Source organism: Schistocerca nitens, chromosome 1 (genome assembly GCF_023898315.1).
Source record: "Schistocerca nitens isolate TAMUIC-IGC-003100 chromosome 1, iqSchNite1.1, whole genome shotgun sequence".
NCBI lineage: Eukaryota > Metazoa > Arthropoda > Insecta > Orthoptera > Acrididae > Schistocerca > Schistocerca nitens.
Genome location: NC_064614.1, coordinates 292181729 through 292206477, shown reverse-complemented (window position 1 = coordinate 292206477; position 24749 = coordinate 292181729). Strand labels below are relative to the sequence as shown.

General features: G+C 43.8%; 1 protein-coding gene and 1 pseudogene across 1 annotated transcript in view; one reads left to right on the top strand and one right to left on the bottom strand.

The window, feature by feature from the left end:
• Window positions 1-24749, bottom strand: part of LOC126243480 (uncharacterized) — a 1765051-nt gene that overhangs the window by 7073 nt on the left and 1733229 nt on the right. The gene's annotated exons all lie outside the window — the stretch shown is intronic.
• Window positions 3336-3453, top strand: LOC126211278 (5S ribosomal RNA; annotated as a pseudogene).

Genomic DNA, 24749 nt, shown 5'->3' with positions numbered 1-24749 from the left:
TTGGGAGCACTGGACAGTAGATGGTACCACGGGCGACGCATCCAAGTGCGGCGTACCGCGACTGGAGCGATCGGGAAGAACACGAGGCGGGAGGATCGAAGGATCGTGCAGCAAGCGATCAGGTACACTCCGTGATACGAGCAGATGTAGCAGTGCCAGTAGTTATACAATCCATTTCCAGACGTCTTGCGGCTGCAAATTTGCAACCCATGCGCCGTCGTTCTCTGCTGCCATTAACGCAGAGACATTAGCGCCTCCGTCTACATTGGCGCCAAGACAGACCAACGTGGACTGTGACAGATCGAAAAAACGTGGTGTTTAATGATGAATCCGGATTCGTTTTGGTGATGGATGATATCCCCATACAGGTGTGGAGGCAGTATCGTGAACATTACAGTTTCACACACTTTGTCGCCCGCCACACCTTTCGCACAGCCGACGCAATATGTCACTGCCTACGATGGCCTTCTCTAATTGTGGTACGTGGAACCTTAAAGGGACAACGTTATGTTCATGACGTTCTTCAACCCCATGTGGGACCGTTCCTACATGGTCTACCTGGGGCACTTTCCCAGCAATATAGTACTCGTCCGCATACAGCTAGAGTTGCTCAAGAGTTCCTGTGTCATGTTCCGACACATGGACGGACTGCTCCCCAGACTTTACCTGTATAGATCACGTGTGGGACCAGCTGAAACGCCATATGCCGCCGTGTCACTTTGCTATGATCTGGTGGTAGCTGTTCAAGATTGCTGGGCCAGTCTGCCTTAGGACAGAATCAGACGTCTAATCAACAAGTCGATACCGAACCAAGTTGCGGCATGTATTTCAGCAAATGCTGGTCCAACATGTTTTTGTTTTTGCACTGTATTAGCCCACCTGTACTCATTGTATTTGTTTCCATGTCTTGATTTTGGGATCAATCGAATCTCTACTCCTTACCATTATATCTAAAAAATTTCATTTCGATCCAATGCTCCCCTCTTGGTGCCCTATTTTCAGTGTTTCTGAGTGTTTGTTCCAAAACGCCGCGCATAAAAACGAGATTTTCATACGATGAAATGCTTTGCATTGCTCTTGGACAAGAGACCATTTGTATACCCAACACAAGGATCGTCTTATCGTCACTATCGTTCAGTACAGGGCCAACGTTTGAAAATTACGCTCTTGCAGGTTGGGCAAATGGAACAAATCGTTTGGCTCTTTTTCCATTAGATGTGGCGTACGGCATGCTTTAAGAGGGTTATGGAGGCACCATTTAATTCATGGGCATGTTGTTTTTGGGCACCAGAACCGAGCCACGGGTTCCAGGACGGCTGTGCACAGCAAACGGTTCAAATTTTTAAGATATGTTCCTAAGATCTCGTTCACGAACTTCCTCGAGAACTTTCCTGATACGTTTATCCTTTTTCGAGACACACATATTGAAAGTTACCTTACTTGTACGCGTAAAATACTGAGTTAAAATTGGGCGTGACGCGAAAATGCAGTATATGAAGTGACGTAACACGAAGAAAATCCTGTGAAATGTCTCCTTTATCATTAAAAGATTTCTGCGAATCTCTTGCTGTAGTGCTGAAGCACATGCAAAATTTTTCTGCATATAAAATCTAGCTGATGTGTAGAAGTATGTAGCTTTGTGTTATTTACATAAAAACAAAGCTACAACGAAGGCAATCATGCTGATGGATGTCCCTCTGACGGCTAAAAATAATTTGCTTGAAGCGTTTTGTAATTTGCATCTGAACAAACAGTTATTTAGGGTTGTCGAGATAAATGGAACACTATATATGAGACACAAATGAGAGATATGGCACCTCGCGAATCTGTACTGAAGGGAGATGGCGTGTATGTGACGTAGGTCGTGTTCTGCTATCGCACTGGTCAACGTTCAAGCACACGTTCAGAGTACCTGACATGCTAGATATTACTCTACTGGCCCATAAAGTTCTTATCATATGAGTGACATGCCCTGCTGTAGCAGGGAAAAGAAGGGAACCAGCGGAAAAATGATCCTGTCGAATTACAGAAATGGCGAATATGCTCCTGATCATCAAAAGACTCTGACTGAAAAGTGGGTTATCTGGTGCCTCATTTACCTTCCTCAGTACCATTAAAAATGTTCCCAAAAATTTTGGCATGCGAGCATATTGGCTCTCTTTTATGCTGTAGCTAAGGAGACAGTGACAGTGTGAAAGAGTCGGAAAAGTAATACATACTGGATGATAGTAGACAGTCGATATGGTACAGAAAGAGCGAAGGAGACAATGGTAGTGTGAGAGAAAGAGAGGGACACAGTCGTAGTGGAACGAGTTGATAGCAATTAAACAATTCTAGAAAAGGGTGCACTAGCGTGCAAAGAACAAAGAAAAGGAGGAAGCGGAAATGATACTGAGAGACGGAGCTTATGACAATTACAACGAAGAGGAGAGTGTGAGAGCCGCTGTGGGGATGTATGAATGAAATAATAACAGTAAGAGAGAGCAAGAGCGGCACAGTGACAGACAAAGGCGACAGTAGTAGAACGACAGAACGACGGAGACTATGGCTGTGAGACATAAGACTGCAACGTGCAGATCTCTTTTCATGCCCACAGGCTACCACAACTGTTACTTCCTCACACCCTCCAGTCCATCACTGTGCGTCACTCATACCCATCCACTCCGACTTGCACATTCTTACTCATTCATTCATTCCAACTCATCGTCACTATCTCTATGTGCCTCTCTGTCACTCTCTCCTGTCTCGTAGCAGCAGTCTCCTGCGTTCTGTCGTACTACTACTGTCGCCTCTCCTGTCAATATCTCCCTCTTGCTCTCTGTCTCTTACTGCTACTATCTCATTGATTCCATCCCACTGCTCCTGTAAAGCCCCTCTTTTCCTTATTATCAGTGCTCTCATTATCACTGACTCTCACCCACTTTATACCTGTGCCACTGGCACTGTCACCATTAGCGAGCTGATTAGAGACGGAGCACACAACGCCACCTCGAAAGGTACAAAAACAGGAAGCAATCCCCCAAAGGATAAGGAGCAAAACGGGTCGTATGGATATTATGCGTTCCAAATGAGGAGATGAAAGATCTTCGAAAGTAACTCCGATCTCAGCACCAGGCTGGTGGCCCGTGAATATGGGGTGAGCCAGACGACCGCATGCAACATTTTGCACTACAAATGGCATTCACAGTCCACATCACCTACAATGTGTGCGTGCCTTGTTAACTACGGACTTGCCTCTCTACAGCGACGTTTTTGTCGCAGGTTCGTTGCCTAGATCGGTACAATGTTGGGCAGACTGTCAGCCATCATATTTACAAATTAGGTTACGTTTAGGCGCCAACGGCCTTGTCGCAGTGGTAACACCGGTTCCCGTCAGATCACGGAAGTTAAGCACCGTCGGGCTGGGCTAGTACTTGGATGGGTGACCATCCGGTCTGCCGAGCGCTGTTGGCCAGCGGGGTATACTCAGCCCTTGTGAGGCAAACTGAGGAGCTACTTGATTGAGAAGTAGTGGCTCCGGTCTCGGAGACTGACATGCGGCCTGGAGGGTGGTGCGCTGACCACATGCACCTCCCTATCTGCATCCAGTGACGCCTGTGGGCCGGTGGCCGGTATCGTCAACCACTATACCGTCCACCTTTGGGCTGTACAGAATCTCCATGGTATGGTGGGCAGCGAAATATGAGCAACGGCTCAGCCCACAATGTGTGGACGGGGATTGTTGGCGATCGTCTTGTGGGGCCAGTCATCCTACGACAACGCCTCACAGGCAATGCGTGTCTGTAGTCCGTGTGTGTGACCCTGCTTGCCCCGCTGGACGACCTATGTCTTGTGGTACGAAGGGTAAATTACCTACCACATGATGAAGCTCCAGCTCACTGCCGTCTAGTGTGTGGAGCTAAAAGACCAGCACAGCAGAAAATTAACGGATGATTGCTGAAGCAGGGAGGATATAAAACACAGACCAGAATTAGCAGCAAAATCCCTAGGGAAAATAGAAGTTTCATAAGACAGAATATAGAAAAGAAGAGAGAAGAGAAAAGAAGAGAAAAGAAGAGAAGAGATTTTGAAATGTGGTGCTATAGAAGAATGTCGAAGATCAGACCAGCATAGGAAGAAAATTAGAGAAGCTCGGCTACCTATTGAAGGATACTAAATCGGCCTAGGAAATGAACTACTTTCAATTATTTTGTGTTTGTTTGAAGCATAGCGACGAAATGTTTTGAAAGCTACAGAAAGAGTCAGTTGAATGATGTCACTCATGCGCATACCGTACATTTGTTTCTTTTTTTAATATATTGTGTTTATCAAATATACACATGTAAGAATAATCACCATCATTATATCGTATATTGAAAGCAGATACCTTAACTTAAATCCTTGTTACCGACCGTAATTCTGTATGCTGAAATACATATTCCTCATTTTCGTGTTCACAACGTTTTATCTTGGATTCAGTTTTTAGTTGTCTACAGCAGGAGCTTGCAGCCTTTGACAATTCCAGTTTTCACACACGACAGTCTCTCATGAAGGCTGTCTTTTATAAAACACGCAGCTCTCGCACACATGAAAGTATCTTTGATGTCCATTCTCAGTGTTTTGTGAGAGACTGCTAGAGCCCTGAAGCTTGTTGCGCCTCTCCCCAACCTCGTTATTATCAAAACCACTTGCTACGTTAACGAGTAACCCCCTCTGTTCCCTGTGTTACCTCTTTTCCTCTGATTCTAAAATATTACCACAAAGTTCACTTACTCAGGGTCAGTAACCACGAGTATGTAATGTCAGTTGTAAATCAGTATTCACTCAGTTGCTAATCACAAAGAAAAAAGTTTTCGTATATAAATTACGAGTATAATTCTACTCACCATAAATAAAATACAGAATTTTCTACTAAATCGGCCACTACATAGCACTTATGTCACTAAAGAAAAGGATAAGTAGCATACGCGTTCGTTACTAGGAGAAAACGTTCCTGGAATGAGCAGGAAGTAAGGAGTAATATACAATATTTATTAGTGCTGAGGCTCAATTATTGATTACAACCGGACATAAGTAACGAAACACCATCAGCAGTCAACAGAATATCGGTACGATATAATGCATGTCACTGAAGCTGAATTCACTGTTGTTAAAATTTCCAGTATTTATCGCTTATGTCCGTCTCTTGTTCATACCACAGTAATATTAATTCGGACTTATTTAGTTGAAATATGCATGCATATGGAACGGAGTCACTTGGAAAGTCTAGTTTTTGTTCAAACAACTTACGGGAATGCAGCCAGGTATCGTCGTCGGTAACCGCCAGTAAGCGCTGTGTGTGTGTGTGTGTGTGTGTGTGTGTGTGTGTGTGTGTGTGTTTTAAGTTCCCTAGGTTTTAAATTCCCGTGGACAGCTCTTACGTGCTGCAGTTTTTCCTTGAAAATGACAGAGTCGGAACATAGGCCACTGTCGACGACGTCATTCCCGTAAGTTATTTGTACAGTGTATATGCCAGGAGACACACACTAAGGCAATAATAAAATATTTTCATTTTCCTGTACAAATTATCATGCCACCAATACACAACCAGTAATTAAACACACGTACACACCAACAGTTTCTCTATGTTTGATTAGGCCTATCATGTTGTTGTTGTTATTGTGGTCATGAGTCAGGTTGATATGATACATCTTTGCACATGTAGTCTGTCCAGCACAAGCCTCCTCATCTCTGCATAACTAGACCCATTTCAGACTGCTTACTGCAGAGAAGGCCTTCGACTCCCTTTGCAGTATTTGCCCCAACTTGTCTGGATATATCTCATCAACAGATCACTAATTTTAGTCATGTTAAGCCAAAAATTTCCCAATTTCGATTTTGTATCCCTCATTACTTTCTCTGTCCACCCATCTAATCATTATCATTCTTCTGCAGCAATACATTTAGAAAATTTTAATGTTTTCTTGTCTGGACAGTTTATCGACCACATTTAACCAACCTACAAAGCTACATTACGCATATCTGTAAGTAAGAGATACTAACAATTTAATTTATATCAGATGTTAATAAATTCCTCTTTAGCAAAAATGCTTTTCTAGCTGTAGCTTGTCTTCATCTTATATCGTCTATACTTCGGCCGTCATGAGTTATTTTGATCCCGAAACAGCATAACTGATTTACTACTCTTAATTTCTCGTTTCAATCTAATTCCTGCAGTATCAGCTGGTCGACTAATTAGACTACATTCCATTACACTTGTTTTACTTTTGTTGACGTCCACCTTTAACCTCTTTTCAAGGTACCATTCGTTCCGTTCAGTTGTTCTTCGAAACCCTTTGCTATCCCTGACAGAATTCTTTGTCATTTGCAAACCTCAAAGTTTTATTTCTTTTCCGTGAACTTTAATTCATTTTTCAGATTTCTCCTTGGTGTCCTTATTGCCTGTTCAATGAATTGATTGAATAACGTCATGCATAGGCTACAACACTTTTCCTTTTTCGACCAACGCATCCCTTTCATTTCTTTCCACTCGTAACTGCAGTCAGGAGTAAATACTGTTTCACTCCCGGTATTTTATACTCGCTTCCTGCCATACAATTCTATATCTTTTGATTCATTTACTCATATAACCACTACTTAACTCTATTAGTATACCTGTCATTCTTATTCTTTATGTTTTGTGATGTTCTGATTGCACAAAGAAACCATCACTTCATGCGCACATCTACAGTATCCCTTGACTAATCCCTTTCATTTCTTTCCACTCGTAACTGCAGTCAGGAGTAAATAATGTTTCACTCCCGGTATTTTATACTCGCTTCCTGCCATACAATTCTATATCTTTTGATTCATTTACTCATATAACCACTACTTAACTCTATTAGTATACCTGTCACTCTTATTCTTTATGTTTTGTGATGTTCTGATTGCACAAAGAAACCATCACTTCATGCGCACATCTACAGTATCCCTTGACTATCTGTGCCTGTAGCATTTGCTACTAACTCATTCACTCTTTTCTTTCGTCAGCAGCTCGTGGTCGTGCGGTAGCGTTCTCGCTTCCCGCGCCCGGGTTCCCGGGTTAGATTCTCGTCGGGGTGAGGGATTTTCTCTGCCTCGTGATGACTGGGTGTTGTGTCCTGTCCTTAGGTTAGTTAGATTTAAGTAGTTCTAAGTTCTAGGGGACTGATGACCATAGATGTTAAGTCCCATAGTGCTCAGAGCCATTTTCATTCACTCTTTAACTGTGTAGTAACTATCCCACTCCATTTGTTTGATTGCAGTGTCTTACGTTATATGTACATTTCACCGTATGAAACCAACTGCATCATGCAATGTTCATTTGTGCTCATTATCTATGCTTTTTTTTTCTTTTAGAGTCATCAGTCGTCTGACTGGTTTGATGCGGCGCGCCATGGATACTTTCCATCATCTCAGAGTAGCACTTACACACTATGTCCTCAATTATTTGTTTCCAATCTCTGTCTTCCTCTCCAGCTCTCTCTAGTACCACAGAAATTATCCCCGATGTCCAAACACATGTCCTGTCGTCCTGTGCTTTCTCCATGTATGTGTTTTCCATGTGTACCTCCTCATTCTTTACCTTTCCAGTCCACCTAATTTTCAACATTCTTCTGCAGCGCCACATCTCAAATGCTTTTATTCTCTTCTGTTTCGGTTTTACCGCTTTCCATGATTCACTGTGTTCCAGACGTACATCTTCAGAAATTTCTTCCTAAAATTAAGGCCTATTTTTGACACAAATAGCTTCCTCTTGACAAGGAATGCCCTCTTTCCTTGTTCTAGGGTGCTATTTATATCCTCCTTGCTTCGTCCGTTATGGATAATTTTTCTTGCAAGCTAGCAAAATTCATTATCTCCATGCTCACTAATTTTGATGTTACGTTTTTTGCTATTCTCATTTATACACATCTCATCATCTTTGTCTTTTTCTGATTTACTCTCAAACCATTTCCGTACTCATTAGACTGTTTATCCCATCAAACAGACCCTGTAATCCTTCATATTCACAAGATGTTATTGATGTTCTTTCAGCGCAAATTTTATTCCCAGTCTTGAATCTTTCTTTTATTTTCTTTGTTGCTTCTTCGATGTATGGATTGAACAGTTTGCACGAAACGCGGCATTCCAGTGTTACAACATTTTAATTCCGTGCCCCTCGTTCTTGGCCTTCCACGATTTTTCAAGATCGACGAGTCCTATGAACTTGTCTTTGTTTTCCTTCTGCCTTGCTTCCATTACCAAGCACAGCGCGAGAGAACTGCCTCTCTGGCGTCTTTACCTTCCCTAAAGCCAAACTGATTGTCATTTAACAGATCCTTAATTTTTCCCATTCTTCTATATATTATTCTTGTCAGCAGCTTGGATGCAAGAGCTATTAAGCTCATTGTGACATAGTTTTCACATCTGCGGTATGTGAGCTTTTAAGTCTCTTATTTTGTAATTTAATGCATCTTAATCAAAGACAAAAAAGTGGCAGAGAGTGATATCTAGCATCTTCATACTTTTTATACTTACCTTTAGAGTTTGTTTACTGTGAAACCAAGCGCTCCTAAATACTGTAATCGGTGTGTGTGTGTGTGTGTGTGTGTGTGTGTGTGTGCGTGTGTGTGTGTGTGTGTGTGTGTGTGTGTGTGTGTGTGTGTGTGTAACCTGGCTAACAGTACAGTATCGGATTTAATTCTTCATGAATTCCACGAGACAGTACGATCTACGTATCCAAAAACTACAGACTGTTTCTTTTCGTAAGGATTTAGGTAGCGTACAACTAAATTTCTGTTAGTTCCGCCATCACCACGACTTCAGCTATTGCCAGCACAAGGCCAGAGGATAATGTTCCTAGTATATTTGATGATAAGCCTGCAGTGGCTCGAAAAGTGCTTAATGGTACAATAAACCACACCAAATTTCATTATGTCACTGTTTTTACACTACATCTACATAAATCACCAGAGAAAGAGGATACGTCTTGGTGTTTACATACAAGTATATGGCACGATGACGTAGAATGGACTGAATTAACTCATAGGTATACTTTCACGGCCACGATTAGTGTTGCTCGTCAAAGTCGTTCTGTACATTCACGAATGAGAGCCGTGTAGTGTTCCCATAAGCTATTCCTAATGTTTCTTCATTTCCATTAACGGATGGTACAAATTTTAGACCAACAGAATGGATACAACTCGCGATGAAACAGTTGCGACATGTACATGAATGATGAGATGAAGGAAATGGAAAGGAAACGGGATGGGAAAGAGATAGGAAGGAAATAAATACCTCCAGCAGCACAGGGTACTGCGGCAATGCGACGGCGTGAGCTGAAAATCTGTGCCAGACTGGGGCTCGAAACCGGATGCTTCACTTCTCTAGTAGGTTGCCTTAACCACCTCGGCGATGCTTTGGGCGGGAAGTTGGGAATTTGGGTGTGATAGAAATGGTGTCGGATGGCCGACGTGGTTAAGGCAACAGTTCTAAAGAAGTAGAGAACCCGGGTTCGAGTCCCGCTCTCGCCGTTGCATTACCGCAGTGCCCTATGCAGTTGGAAGTCATTATTTCTTTCCTATTTCTTTCCTATCTCTTTCCCATCTCTTTTCCTTTTCATTATTTCCATCCTACTTATGTATGTAGATAGCTCGTAGTGTGATATATCAATGGAAAGAGGAAAGGTCGCTTCTTTACGCTATTCGTACATCATTCGAGTCCTTCAAGTAGTTCAGTTGTAAGATAGAAATAAATTTCAGGGAGTTACCGTCTATTTTCTGACTTTACAGTAGTCAAAATCAAAATGTCGTCGTGTGAACGAAAGTTTTCGCTGCGCTACCTTACGGACAAGGGAGTCTGTGACGTCCTAAGTGAAAGTGAATCTTCAGAATTCTAGTCGTAATTCCATTTCGATTTAGTAACAAGAGTGATAATGAAATGTGGACTGCGGAATCTGACTGTCCAGATGAATTTGACCTATGCATCAACATTTCATTTTCATGGAAACACAGGTATTATTCCTTTGGTACATAGGCAGCTTCTACCCGATCTTTGACTTCTTGATACCTGCTTCGAAATTCATGTAAGATGATTTGTGAAACCACATACCAATAGAAACAAATAAATATGCAAGACCGTTTTACAGTAGCAAACCAAATTCTAAATCTAATAATAAATAGTTTGAAACAACTGCAGATGAATTGGAAGGACTTTTTTGTGCATCCTAATTGACGAGGTTCGAAAACCATCTCTTCAGTCCTACTAGTCCATAAGAAAAGCGCCATCCACACTACATTCTTTTCATCCATCATGACTTATAAATTATTTATATCCTATCCAATTTCCTTCACTTTACTGGTAATGTGAATAATGATTCTAATAACAAACTCTTCAAAATAAAACCTGTCATTTAACATCTCCAGACAAGTTTCAGACCAAGCTACTATCCACAAGAAGATGCTTCAGTAGATGAGAGCATTATAAAATTCAGAGAAAAGTTGTGCTGCATACAATATTATCCACAAAAGAGTGCACGGTTTGTTACAAAGATGAGCAAAGTTAGTGAATGCTCCAACGGTTATTGTTTAGGTTTTCAAATCTACACAGGAAAGCAAGATGATACCTCTCGGGGAATACCTTCTAGAGGACCTCTGGCGATGGATTTAGTGGACCCTTAGCTTGACAAGGCTCCTCCAGTTTTCGCAGATAACTCTTATACTTCCGCTTCTCTGTTCATCCGACTAGTAGGAAGGCACACTAATGCAGTGGGCACAAAGAGAGTGAATAGAAACATTTCTTAATATTTCAGGAAAACAAAATCAAAGAAGAGCGAAACATTGGTATCTTTTGCACAGAAACTTATGGCGCTACAGTGGTTGGACAGGAAGGCTGTCAGTGCTTTCTCTGCTTACCATTGTAATAGTAACATACAACATAATTGTGAAATTGACACAAAACAAAACAGATGATAATGAAACCACATACAGTTATTGATTATAACAATGCAATGAATGGCATTGATAAAGAAGATTAGCAACTGTCTTCTTTCCCTATCATGAGGAACTATGCTAAGGGATACAAATAATTTTTTTATAGAGTTGCAGTTTTCAACAGCTATGCATTTCTACAAAAAGTGATAGGGAAGAATTTCACTTCACTGATTTCAGAATAAAATTAGTTGAAGGCCTTATTGAATCCCCCACCTTACCCGATTACCATAGGAAAGGTAGGCTTTCTCAAGGTGTGTCACCCGTCAGACTTCAAGCTTCACAGTGGGGACATTAAACCTAAGACTTATCCCTCCTAATCTAAAAACCGATCTAGAGAACGTGTCGTGTATAAGCCAAGTATAAAAAAAGGAAAGTAAATATAAATGTGACAAATGCCTAGTTGTCTTATACATTCCAGATTGCTTCAAAGAGTTCCATAGTTCCCAAAATGTTGCTAAAGTACAGCAGTTCCACCCACTTCTCAACCCTCAATCATCATGCTACATAAGGTGGTATTTTCGTAGTTACAGTTTTCAAAATAACTTTAAATAACTTACAAAATAAGCCAATTTTCATTAAAAACTGTATTTTTACGAAGGGTGTAAAAGTTGTTAAGGCAATGGGTTAAGACCGAAATATTTTTATTAGTAGCTGGCGACAATTTTCTTTAATTCCTCTTAAGTTCCTCCTTAGGGGTTGTTTGGGGAAGGAGACCAGACAGCGAGGTCATCGGGCTCATCGGATTGGGGACGGAAGTCGGTCGTGCCCTTTCAAAGGAACCATCCCGGCATTTGCCTGGAGCGATTTAGGGAAATCACTAAGTTCCTCCTTACATCAGCGCTTTCCGCAATAGGTTTTCAAATAAAAGCAGTCGTAGCTTCCCCTCAGTGATTCCATCGTTTCGACCAGTCTGCGAAAATTTGATTATTGTACACGAGAACTAATTTTATTTCTAACGCCAACTAGTCTTATCTGTGGCTTCTAAGTTCGGCTTTGTTTCCTTACCAAATTAGTCACATTATTTTATATCGACATTCTCCTCAGTCATCTGTTCATACGTTCATTGGTTGTCTGTGATAACGTATTACTTGATATCTTCCATGGTTTTTTTTCCAACTAATTTCGTTATAGAGACTAGTTTTATCTTTTCGCTATTCTCCTTCACATTCCCAAGATTCACGATATTTTTAGAATATAGGATTATACTTCTGATAGCAATAAGGTTAAAGACTTTGCATGTGTAATATAGCTACAGGGAAAAAAATCGCAGAATCAAGGAGGAGTTGCACGACATAAACGAAAGATGGTACACGTGTATTTACGTCTGAAAGATGACGTCCATTCAGATTCCATGACAGTCGCATAAGCGTGGCGCTAGTAGCAGCTTTCCTTTAATTACACACGATAACGGCCGTGAGCGTTAGTTTCGTTTTAGGTTGGACATGGTAATTTGATGTCACTCAAGAATACCTTTATGGCGACAAAGACACCATTATCAAGATGTCACATGGTTTGAACGAGGTCTTGTAGTAGGGCTATGAGAAGCTGGGTGTTCCTTCCGCAGTACTGCAGAAAGGCTTGGCTAGAATGTGACCACTGTGAATGATTGTTGGCATCGCTGGTCACGAGAACGTACCGTTGTAAGAAGACAGAAGACCATCGTGTTCAGCCTACAGCTCTGGCGCTTCATATTGCATGTGCAGCAGAAATTTGAGAATCCATTGGAATCACAGTGACACAACGAACTGTTTTAAATTGGTTACTTGAGGGAGAATTCCGTATATTCCCCTGAGCTCAAACCATCGTCACTTGCGACTTCAGTGGTGTCAAGCGAGGGGTCGTTGCAGGCAAGGGTGGAGGCCTGATATGTTTTCTATGAAAGCTGGTTCCACCTCGGTGGCAGCAATGGACGTGTGTTGATTAGAAGAAGGCCATCTGAGTATCTGCAACCAACCAGTCTGCGTGAGAGACACACTGGTCCTGGACTTAGAGTTACGGACTGGGATGCGATTTCCTATGACGGCAGAAGCACGCATGTGGTTATCCCACGCAAAATGACTGCAAATTTGTACGTCAGTCTGGTGATTCGGCCTGTTATGCTACCATTCATCAACAGCACTCCAGGGGTGTCTTCCAACAGGCTAACACTCACCCACGTACCTCCTTTTTTACTCAACGTTCTGTACAGGTCTTGGCCTGCTTATTCACCAGATCTGTCTGCAGTCGAGCACATATGGGATCTGATCCGACGAATACACCAGTGCCACCCACAAAAGGTATTAACCGTCTCTATATTGACCGACCACGTGCCACGGTTATGAACCCCATCACACAAACTGACATCCGGCACCTGGACAACACGATGCATGCGCGTTTGCATGCTTGAATTCTATATTCTGGTTGTTACGCCGGTTATTAATATACCAGCATTTCACATTTTCTTTGTCTTAACTCGTGCTTACATTAATCTGTGATTTTGCAATGTTAATCACTTACATATGAAGGGCTTATTTCAATAGTGGTACAAGTCCATTACCTCCACTTTTCTGTCTATACTGCTTCTGAAATTAATGAGCCAAACACGCAGAAAGTAAGGTTCATCTCTACAAAGAAACCATATGCCTGAATATTTCTGGTATCTAAAAAGCAGATTTTTCAGCTCTCATTTAACTTTAGGACTCTGTATCACAATATGAACAAAAATGGACTTGTACCACTATTGCAATAAGCCCTTGTGAATAACATCGGAAGTTCACTGAGGCTTTTTGTGGATGAAATGGCTCTGAGCACTATGGGAGTTAACGTCTATGGTCATCAATCCCCTAGAACTTAGAACTACTTAAACCTAACTAACCTAAGGACATCACACTACACCCAGTCATCACGAGGCAGAGAAAATCCCTGACCCCGCCGGGAATCGAACTCGGGAACCCGGGCGCGGGAAGCGAGAACGCTACCGCACGACCACGAGCTGCGGGCTTTTGTGGATGATGCTGTAGTATATCGAGAGGTTGTAACAATGGAAAATTGTACTGGAGCACAGGAGGATCTGCAACGAATTAACGCATGGTGCAGGGAATGGCAATTGAATCTCCGTTAGACAAGTGTAATGTGCTGCGAATACATAGAAAGAAAGATTCTGTATCATGTAGCTACAATATAGCAGGTTAGCAAATGGAAGCAGTTAATTCCATAAATTATCTGGGAGTAGGCATTAGGAGTGATTTAAAATGGAATGACCATATAAAATTAATCGTCGGCTCTACGCGCTACAGTCTGGAACCGCGCGACCGCTACGGTCGCAGGTTCGAATCCTGCCTCGGGCATGGATGTGTGTGATGTCCTTAGGTTAATTAGGTTCAAGTAGTTCTAAGTTCTAGGGGACTGATAACCTCAGAAGTTAAGTCCCATAGTGCTCTGAGCCATTTGAACCATTTAATCGTCGGTAAAGCAGATGCCAGACTGAGATTCATTGGAAGAATTCTAAGGAAATGCAGTCCAAAAACAAAGTAACTAGGTTACAGGACACTTGTTCGCCCATTGCTTGAATACTGCTCACCGTTGAGGGATCCGTATCAGATAGGGTTGATAGAAGAGATAGAGAAGATCCAACGGAGAGCAGCGCGCTTCGTTACAGGATCATTTAGTAATCGCGAAAGTGTTACGGACGTGATAGATAAACTCCAGTGGAAGACTCTGGGAGAGAGACGCTCAGCATCTCGGTACGGGCTTGTGTTGAAGTTCCGAGAACATACCTCCACCGAGGAATCAGTCAGTATATAGCTCCCTCCTACGTATATCTCGCGAAGAGACCATGAGGATAAAATCAGAGAGATCATAGCGCACACAGAGGCATATCGACTGTCTTTCTTTCCACGAACAATACGAGACTGGAATAGAAGGGAGAACCGACAGAGGTACTCAAGGTACGCTCCGCCGCACACCGTCAGGTGGCTTGGGGAGTGAGGATGTCTATGTAGATGTAGATATGTTACCTAGATAAATGGATTAACGAAATTTCATTACTCTACTTAATTAATTTTGGTTTAGCGATTATTTTATTCGTCAGTGTAGTATGAGCTGTTTCCTTTTTATCATATTTTGGAACATCATTCTCAGTGCTGTTGCAACGTCAGAAGTACTTCTCTAAGCTTTTAATGTACCATTTATTTTCGTCCCCTTTACAAAGTGGTATATTCTCTTCTTACATAGCGGGAACAGTGCTTAGATGAAGCATCAGTTTTAATTAACAGCATTTAGTTTTAAACTTATAGTTTTAAGACTTACTTGAATTCCGCTCTTACAGGCCTGTTCTGTAAGTTTCGTTGTAGTTCGGTTGTATTTTATGAATCTGTTGCTGCTTCTGATCGATTTTCTTGTATGGTTAATGCACGATCACGTGATTTGCGACAATAAAAGTAGACGTAACTTGAGTACGGTTAATAAAATACCACGAACATGAGCAAAAGCTATTAAGATCCAGCCGATGATAGATCATTTGTATCTTTAAACCAGTATTTTCTGACAAGGGTGCGTCAATAGTGCGTAGTGTTATGAGTTTTTGAGATCATAATTGTAATAAGTGCAAAAATAGCATGTCCACTATGTAGAGACAGTTTGGAAGTCGGTTTGGCCAATCCTCTGGGAGTACCGCAATTTGCGTCGGCCAGAGTACTGTTATTATTGGCAGTTGCCGCGGTAGCGTAGCGAAGCAATTTCTGCCGAGCCTCGGGCGTCGCTAATAGCGACGACGAAATTGCGTGTTTAAGCTTTAACATTTTGTGCGTCGCGGCGAATTATGTTGACGAAGCAATTCACCAGCCAAAACGAGTACCGCGCGTCACTTTATCTTTTGTAGCCATAGTTGCTAAAGTGGTAACTTGCACTGGAAAGTTAGTTTCGCCAGTACTACACTAAATAGCAATTAATAACCAATACATAACAAACATTTCGGGTTATCTCCATATAGAGCAATTGATTACATCAGAACTTTTTTGACAATAACGTTATCATCCCATCGTTTTCTATACGCGATGTTGTCAGTATGGTATACCGGCTGTATGAGCCTTTAATACAAACAAGTTCCCGTAGATTCTGAAATAATGCTAAACTTAACTGCGAATGATTTCTGTGTGGTTTTATTTGGACTAAACATTATTATCTAAGAAATAATCCCAATACTACATCTATTTCTGTAAAGTAATGCCAATTGACACGTAAGTTCCTGGCAGAGGATTTATGAAATTTAATGAAACATCAGACTATTTCTCTCCACTCTGGAATAGTGATCGGAAAAAGTAACACATAAAACTTCCCGTGCCATCTTTGATTTCTCTTATTTTATTACGTTGATCATCTCTACCTATGTAGGTGACCGTCAACAAAATATTTTCGCAATCAACGGAGGAATTTTATGACTGGAATTTAGTGAAAAGATCTCTTCGCAATGAAAAACGCCTTTGTTTTAATGATATGCCATCCCAACTCGAGTAGCATATCCATGACACTCTATCCCATATTTCATGATAATACAAGATGAACCTCTCTTATTTGAATTTTTTCGATGTCTTCCGTCAATTGTATTTGGTGAGCAATACTCTAGAAGTCTATGTAGTAGAACTGCCAATAAAATACACTTCGTTTTCAACATAACATTATCTGTGTAATAGCTCCAATTTAAGTTGTTTTTAATTGTAATCCCTGGGTATTTAATTGAATTGGCAGACTTTAACTTTGTGTGACTTATCGTGTTACCGAAATTTAACGGACTTTTTTTTTAGTGCTCGTGCAGATGATACACACTTTTAGCTATTTTGGGTCAATTCCCACCTTTCGTGCTACACAGATATCTTGTCTACATTATTTAGGAATTTATTTTGATCTTCTGATGACTTAATAGCTGGTGCATGACTGAATCATCCGGAAACAGTCTAACAGGGCTTCTGAGACTGTCTGCTAAATTGTCAGCAGAAGGTCTATGACGCTGCCTTGGGGGACACCAGGTACCAGTTTTGCTAGCTAGTTGTGTTTCACAATAAGGATATTTTCTGAATAGGTGCTGTGTGCCAATATACCGTTTTCTTGAAGGTAATTCATAATGTTCGAATACAGTATATATTCGTTATACTACCGCTAATCGACTTCAGTAATACGGGTCTGTAATTCAGCAGATTACTCCTTTTTCGTTTATTTGGCATTGGTGTGATCTGTGCAACTTTCCGGTCTTTAGGTATGGATCTTTCGTCGAGTGAGCGTTTGTCTACGATTCCTAAGTACGCCACTATTTCATCAGCGCGCGGTGGAAGAGACCTGGTTGGTAAACAATCTGGCCGGAAGATTCGCCTTCATTAAGTAATTTAAGTTTCTCAGCTGCACCGAAGATATCTACTAACTTACTCGTGTTGGCTCTGTTCTTATTTCGTGTTCCGGATTATTTATTTCGTCTTCTTTGGTGAACGAATCTCGGAAAACCGAGATATTGTATCTTCGGTATAGTGTCTCAATCATTGTTAAATGCCATTGCTAACACGCAGGAAGTTATCAATTATGTATCGCTGCTGGTGTACATTAGATACTACCAGATTCCTAGACGGGGTTTCCTTGTGGTTACTATTAAAAGCATGTAGCGACGCTGCCGCGCGCTAATTCAAGCTCGCCAGTGTGTGTGTGTGTGCTGTGCGCGTGTGTCAGTACAGTGATGTAGCGACGCTGTGTAGTTCCGCGCCCAGCCTCTAGAGGCGCTGTGTTTTATAACTTTTATATACGTTCTGTTTCTTATGATTATTATTCCTTGTTTTTTAGAGTTAGTGAGTAGTTCCTTGTCTCCTGACTTGTGTGGACGGATACTATTTTCTCTCCTAACTACAGAAGTTCCCGAGGATTGAGGATCCTCTGTATAGATCGGAAGCAAAATTTTATAGCCTCGAACTGTCCACGCATGCCGGGCGTCGTCAGATACGCGCCGCAATAAAGTTATTATTACTCAACTGAAGGTTTTCATTCTACCGAATCACGTCAAGCAAAAGTCGGACAGCCACCAGTTTAGCTGTACCCGACAAGTGGTGACCCCGACGTGATTCAAGCAGAGACCGACGTGATTCAAGCAGAGACCGACGTGATTCAAGCAGAGACCGACGTGATTCAAGCAGAGACCGACGTGATTAAGAAGAAGCAGTCGTGAGCTACGCAAGTAACGAGCACATAATGACCGAACAGCAGGCCGTCTCCAGGATTGCAGTCCGTTTGCCGCCGTTCTGGCCCGACAACCCAGTACTCTGGTTCGCGCAGGCAGAGGCAAGTTTTAGCTGCGCTGGAATAACGGTCGAAGCAACTAAATTTGCGCTGATTGTGAGCCAACTCGACCAACGTTATGCAGCCGAGGTGCAGGACATAATCACAGCACCGCCCGAGGCTGGAGCTTATGCCAGGCTAAAATCAGAGTTGATTCGACGGGTTGCCGCGTCACAAGAGGACCGGATACGTCAGGTTCTGACACAGGAAGAAATTGGCGACAGGAAGCCTTCCCAATATCTGCGACATCTACGCAGCAAGGTTGACACCGTTACTGTGCCAGACAGTCTGCTCAGAACGCTGTGGAGCAGTAGGTTGCCGCCGCAAATAAAAGCCATAATCGCCTCACAAACGGACATGCCGCTGGATGACGTGGCGCAGCTAGCAGACCGGATTCAGGACGCGATCACACCGGCTCCGGTCAGCGCAGTCGCGGCGTTGGACAACAGTGCAAACAGTACCGCGTCTGTGGCACGAGCCGACCATGATTCTCTCGCTGCCAAGGTTGAGCTTTTGTGCGCCCAGGTCAGTGCGCTGCTGGCACGTGACGACGACAATAATAGAAGAAGTCGATACAGACGGCGGCGTTCGAGAAGCAGATCTTCCGGCAGTACTACCACTCCGCAAGGCGAGGTACCGTTGTGCTGGTACCACCGACGATTCGGCGATCAGGCAAGGAAGTGCACATCGCCATGCTCGCACCCAAACGCCACCGGCGGTCGACAATAGGCGCAACCGACTGCCAGTTATCCTCCAAGCGCCTGTTCGTTACCGATAGGAGTTCCGGCGTTAAGTTTTTAATTGACACTGGATCGGACCTGAGTATCATACCACGAACAGCCATACATCGTTGCCGGCCGCCAACTGCCTTCCGTCTGACGGCTGCCAACAATTCTTCCATCGCAACATATGGCACACAGAGGATGGAGCTTAATCTCGGCCTACGTCGCGCGTACGAGTGGAATTTTACAGTTGCTGACGTCACGGAGGCGATCGTCGGGGCTGATCTCCTCGCGCACTACCACCTGCTGCCGGACGTCGCGAACGCACGCTTGGTAGACAGCGTCACTGGCTTAGCTGTCACGGGTTTCCGTCGCAACACCGCAACGCACAGTGCCAAGTTGGTCCATGCTACGGAGGGTGAGTACACTGAATTACTGCTTGACTATCCGAACTTGACCAGGCCGCCCGGCGCTCCCAGGTTCATACCACATGACACGGTGCATCACATTCAAACGACTGATGGTCCCCCAGTAGCATGCCGACCTAGGCGTCTCGCTCCGGACAGATTGAAGATAGCGAAGGCAGAATTCGACGCCATGATTCGCGAGGGCATAATGCGGCCATCTAAGAGCCCGTGGTCCTCCGCATTACATCTTGTTCCGAAGAAGGGTGGAGCTTGGCGCCCATGCGGTGACTACCGTGCGCTTAACGCGCGAACGGTGCCGGACAGATATCCCGTTCCGTTACTGAGGGATTATAATCACGCTTTACATGGTGCCACGGTGTTCACAGTCCTGGACTGCGCTAAAGCGTATACACAGATTCCGGTGGCCAATGACGACATTCCAAAGACTGCAATAGTAACGCCTTTCGGTTTATTTGAAAGTAAATTTATGACTTTCGGTTTACGCAATGCCGCTCAGACCTGGCAAAGGTTTATAGACTCGGTTCTCCAGGGGCTGCCGTTCTGTTTCGCCTACCTGGACGATGTGTTAGTGTTCTCTGCTGACCACGATCAACACCGACAACATCTGCGAGAGATTTTCGAGCGATTGGAGCGTTACGGTGTCGTCTTGAACGTGGACAAGTGTGTTTTTGGGCAGTCAGAGGTGACATTTCTTGGCCATAAGATTTCTGCTGAAGGCTCTCTTCCTCTGTCCGAGAAGGTGGACGCTATCTTGCAGCTACCCCGACCAACTACAATCAAAGAAGTACGTCGTTTTTTGGGGATGCTCAATTTTTATCGACGACACCTTCCTCACGCTGCGGAGCTGCAGGAACCTTTGACGGCGGCATTATCAGGCCCTAAAGTAAATAGCAAGTCTCTGATACAGTGGACAGAGGACATGTGTTCTGCGTTCGAGGCAACAAAGAGGAGTATGGCCGACGCGGCGCTTCTCGCACACCCACGACTCGACGCGCCATTAGCAATTGTCGTAGATGCGAGCCAGACGGCGATCGGTGCCGCGTTACAACAATGGTCCGACAACGCATGGCAGCCACTGGCGTATTATTCCCACAAGCTTTCGCCTGCACAGAGAAAATGGAGCACATACGACCGTGAACTCCTGGCAGTATACCAAGCAGTGAAATATTTTCGCCCTCAAGTGGAAGCGCGAACTTTCACGGTATATACAGACCACAAACCACTCACTTTCGCCTTCCGTCGGAATAGTGTCAACTGCTCTCCCCGTCAATTTCATCACCTTGAGTTCGTGGCCCAGTTTACTACCGACATTAGACATATTTCTGGGATCGACAACATTGTTGCGGATTGCCTTTCACGGATCAGCAGTGTTTCCAGTAACATAGACTTTCCTGCACTGGCACAGGCACAGAGAGGCGACGAAGAACTCCTTGCCTATGTTAAAGACACGGCTTCAACATTGCAACTGAAACCTGTTGATGTTCCGGGGGAGGACACACAGCTATACTGCGACGTTTCTCGCGGCCGACCTCGTCCCTTTCTGACGCCGGCTTTTAGAAGGCAAGCCTTTGATACGGTACATGGATTGTCCCATCCAGGGGTACGCCCGACATTCCGCCTCGTATCGCAACGTTTCGTGTGGCCAGGCATGCAAAAAGACTGCCGCGAGTGGGTCCAATCTTGTCTTCAGTGCCAACGCTGCAAGATTAACCGCCATGTACACGCACCGATCGGCGATTTTCCGGATACCACCGCCCGCTTTGCCCACGTTCATTTGGATGTAGTCGGACCACTTCCACCTTCGAACGGGCAAAGATATCTGTTTACAATGATCGACCGTTTTACGCGTTGGCCGGAGGCAGTGCCGGTGGATAATATCACAGCAGACACATTAGCTTCCGCTTTTGCAATGACTTGGTTGGCAAGATTTGGATGCCCACTACATATTACCACTGACCGCGGACGGCAATTTGAATCAGACCTGTTCTCACAGCTGGCCAAGTTTTGTGGTTACACCCACCATAAGACCACAAGTTATCACCCAGCAAGCAACGGCATGATCGAACGCTGGCACCGTTGTTTGAAGGCCGCGCTAATGTGCCACGAAGAAACCTGGACAACCGCACTACCAGTGGTCTTGTTAGGCTTACGGACGACTTTCAAACCAGACCTGGGGTCGTCAGCGGCAGAACTGGTTTACGGAGAAACACTGCGCCTTCCTGTTGACTTTGTAGACGCTGATGCCACGGAGACAGTTGCTACTGGCCAGCCGGATTTCTTGCGACGATTGAGGGACCATGTATCAAAGATTCGCCCTCCGAAAGCCACACGTCATGGCAAGCCGCCCACTTTCGTGCACCAGGACCTGGAACAATGTCGTCACGTCATGCTCCGCACTGAGGGCGTTAAACCGCCTCTACAAGCTCCTTATTCTGGTCCATATGAAGTGCTACGGTGCAGTGCCCACACCATGGATATCCTAGTGAACGGCAAAACGACGACTGTCGCGTTGAATCGGGTTAAACCTGCATATGTTTTTCCTGACACCCCACTAGCGGCACCTCGTCGTAGGCGTCCACCTACCGCTGTTCCAGACACTGACGCCACATCTCCGGCGCCGGCTCTTCAACATTCGCCGCCCAACGCAGCACAACATCCGCCTCCTGACGTTGTTCCTCCTCCTCCGACGAGGACGACCCGTTCTGGACGTCGGGTGCACTTTCCGGCGCGGTATCTCGACGCCGACGCTCCGCTTCCGCCCGGGGGGCTGATGTAGCGACGCTGCCGCGCGCTAATTCAAGCTCGCCAGTGTGTGTGTGTGTGCTGTGCGCGTGTGTCAGTACAGTGATGTAGCGACGCTGTGTAGTTCCGCGCCCAGCCTCTAGAGGCGCTGTGTTTTATAACTTTTATATACGTTCTGTTTCTTATGATTATTATTCCTTGTTTTTTAGAGTTAGTGAGTAGTTCCTTGTCTCCTGACTTGTGTGGACGGATACTATTTTCTCTCCTAACTACAGAAGTTCCCGAGGATTGAGGATCCTCTGTATAGATCGGAAGCAAAATTTTATAGCCCCGAACTGTCCACGCATGCCGGGCGTCGTCAGATACGCGCCGCAATAAAGTTATTATTACTCAACTGAAGGTTTTCATTCTACCGAATCACGTCAAGCAAAAGTCGGACAGCCACCAGTTTAGCTGTACCCGACAAGCATATTGCATTTAAGTTCACATACAGTTTAGAGGTACTGTAAAAGATTGACAGTCTTGAGGATTTTGTGTTTTTCTAATTTTGGCTTGTGTTTTCATTGTTTCTGCAACATTGCTCTGGCCATGGGGAATCAGTCCCGTCTCCTGTTAATTTATTTGGTATAAATCTCGCAGTTGCCATTGTTACTACTTATTTGAGTTTAAGACACCCCCTTGTATAATCTTTTAAATACATTTATTTTACGTTTATTTTTTGGTGGATTTGGATGTTACAGTATTCAGTGTCGCTAAAACGACTTTGTGGTTACTAATCCCAGTATTCGTCATGATGCCCCCTATTTGCCCAGGATTACTATCTTTTCAAGAGGTCTGGTATGTTTCCGCAAACATTTAGTCTTTGAGTGTGTTCCTGAATTAACTGTTCAATTCAGTTTTGGAGAAAGCGTTTAACACAATTTCGCACGATGTTTATGTCTACCAAAGACTTTAAACTGGTATTTTCGCCAACGTATCGAGAGCGGGTCGAAGTCACCACCAGATGTGGTTTTGTGAGGTGGGGGTGCGGGGGGGGGGGGGGGGGGTACCTATATTCGTAATGAGACACGTTTTCTTTGAAGCTTTCAGCAACTGCATCTTCTGAGTCAATCGGTCGGTAACATGAACCAATTATTAATTTATTCTGGTTGCCAAGTATAACCTCTTTATCTTCTTCAATTTCACTAAAAGGCAAATTACTTCTAACAGCAACAAACACGCCACCACCAGCTATATTTTATCTGTTCTTTCTGAGCACTGTTAGCTCCTTTGTAAAATTTTTAGCTTATGTTATATCCGACATTAGCCAGTTTTCAGTACCAATAACAACTTGAGCTTTGGTGGCTTCTACAGGTATTAAAACCTAGAGTCCCGGTTCCTTCGCAACGCAGCTACTTCAGTTTCCTAGGTGTATCCCCGTCCTGTGTTTGTCCTGCACCTTTTGCGACCAAAGCGGTGATTCTACTTTCCCGAGATCCTCTAACACCCCCCCCCCCCCAAAAAAAAAAAAAGAACAGTCCATTCCACACGGCCACCGCTACCCTCGTACACGCCTCCTGTGTGTAGTGGATCACTGACGTATTAGGTGGAACACGGAACGTCACCGCTCTATGGCGCAAGTCAAGGAATATGCAGCCTAGACAAAAAAAAGCGTACAGAAAACGTAAATATGACGTCTACTGTGCATAAGAAGTGCTGACATACTTCCACATTAGCTGAGAAATAGTCAAGTTTTCTACCCTTCTAAATAGTGCATTCAATGAACTAGCTCATGCCGACGTCAGTGATTTCAAAAGACAAAGCATCTCAGGTAACTACATTTGTGAAGCAACATAGATACCTTCTTTCTTCAGCAATCAAGTTTCTGTGCCCTGTCAAAAGCCGTTACTTCCTTCCCTATGCATGTGGATAACGTAGTTTACAATGCCGGAAAAGAAATTAGTACACCTTGTAGTTGTTGTTGTGGTCTTCAGTCGTGAGACTGGTTTGATGCAGCTCTCCATGATACTCTATCCTTTGCGAGCTTCTTCATCTCCCAGTACTTACTACGACCTACATACTTCTGAATCTGCTTAGTGTATTCATCTCTTGGTCTCCCTCTACGATTTTTACCCTCCACGCTGCCCTCCAGTACTAACTTGGTGATCCCTTGATGCCTCAGAACATGTCCTACCAACCGATCCCTTCTTCTTGTCAAGTAGTGCCACAAACTCCTCTTCTCCCTAATTCTATTCAATACCTCCTCATTACACATTCTTAGAGGTTTCAAATTCAATCAAGATTTATTGTTACAACAGGCCATATGGATTACATGAAATGATTACATTTTCAGGCCAATACCGCATGCGGTTCATGCTGGAACACCCATATTAATATGTCATTGCGTTATGCCACGCCTGCTCGACCTGTTCACGTAAATTTTTAAGAGGTGTTGCTTGACGAGTCGAACGAGTCACGTCTCGTCCCATCATATCCTACACGTGCTCAGTTGAAGACAACTTCGGAGATCGCGCTGTTTAGGGAAATCGTTGAGGGAACGTTGAGTTTCAGAATGGTGTTTTGTCAAGCATTACGCTTTTGGAACAACAAAGCACCTT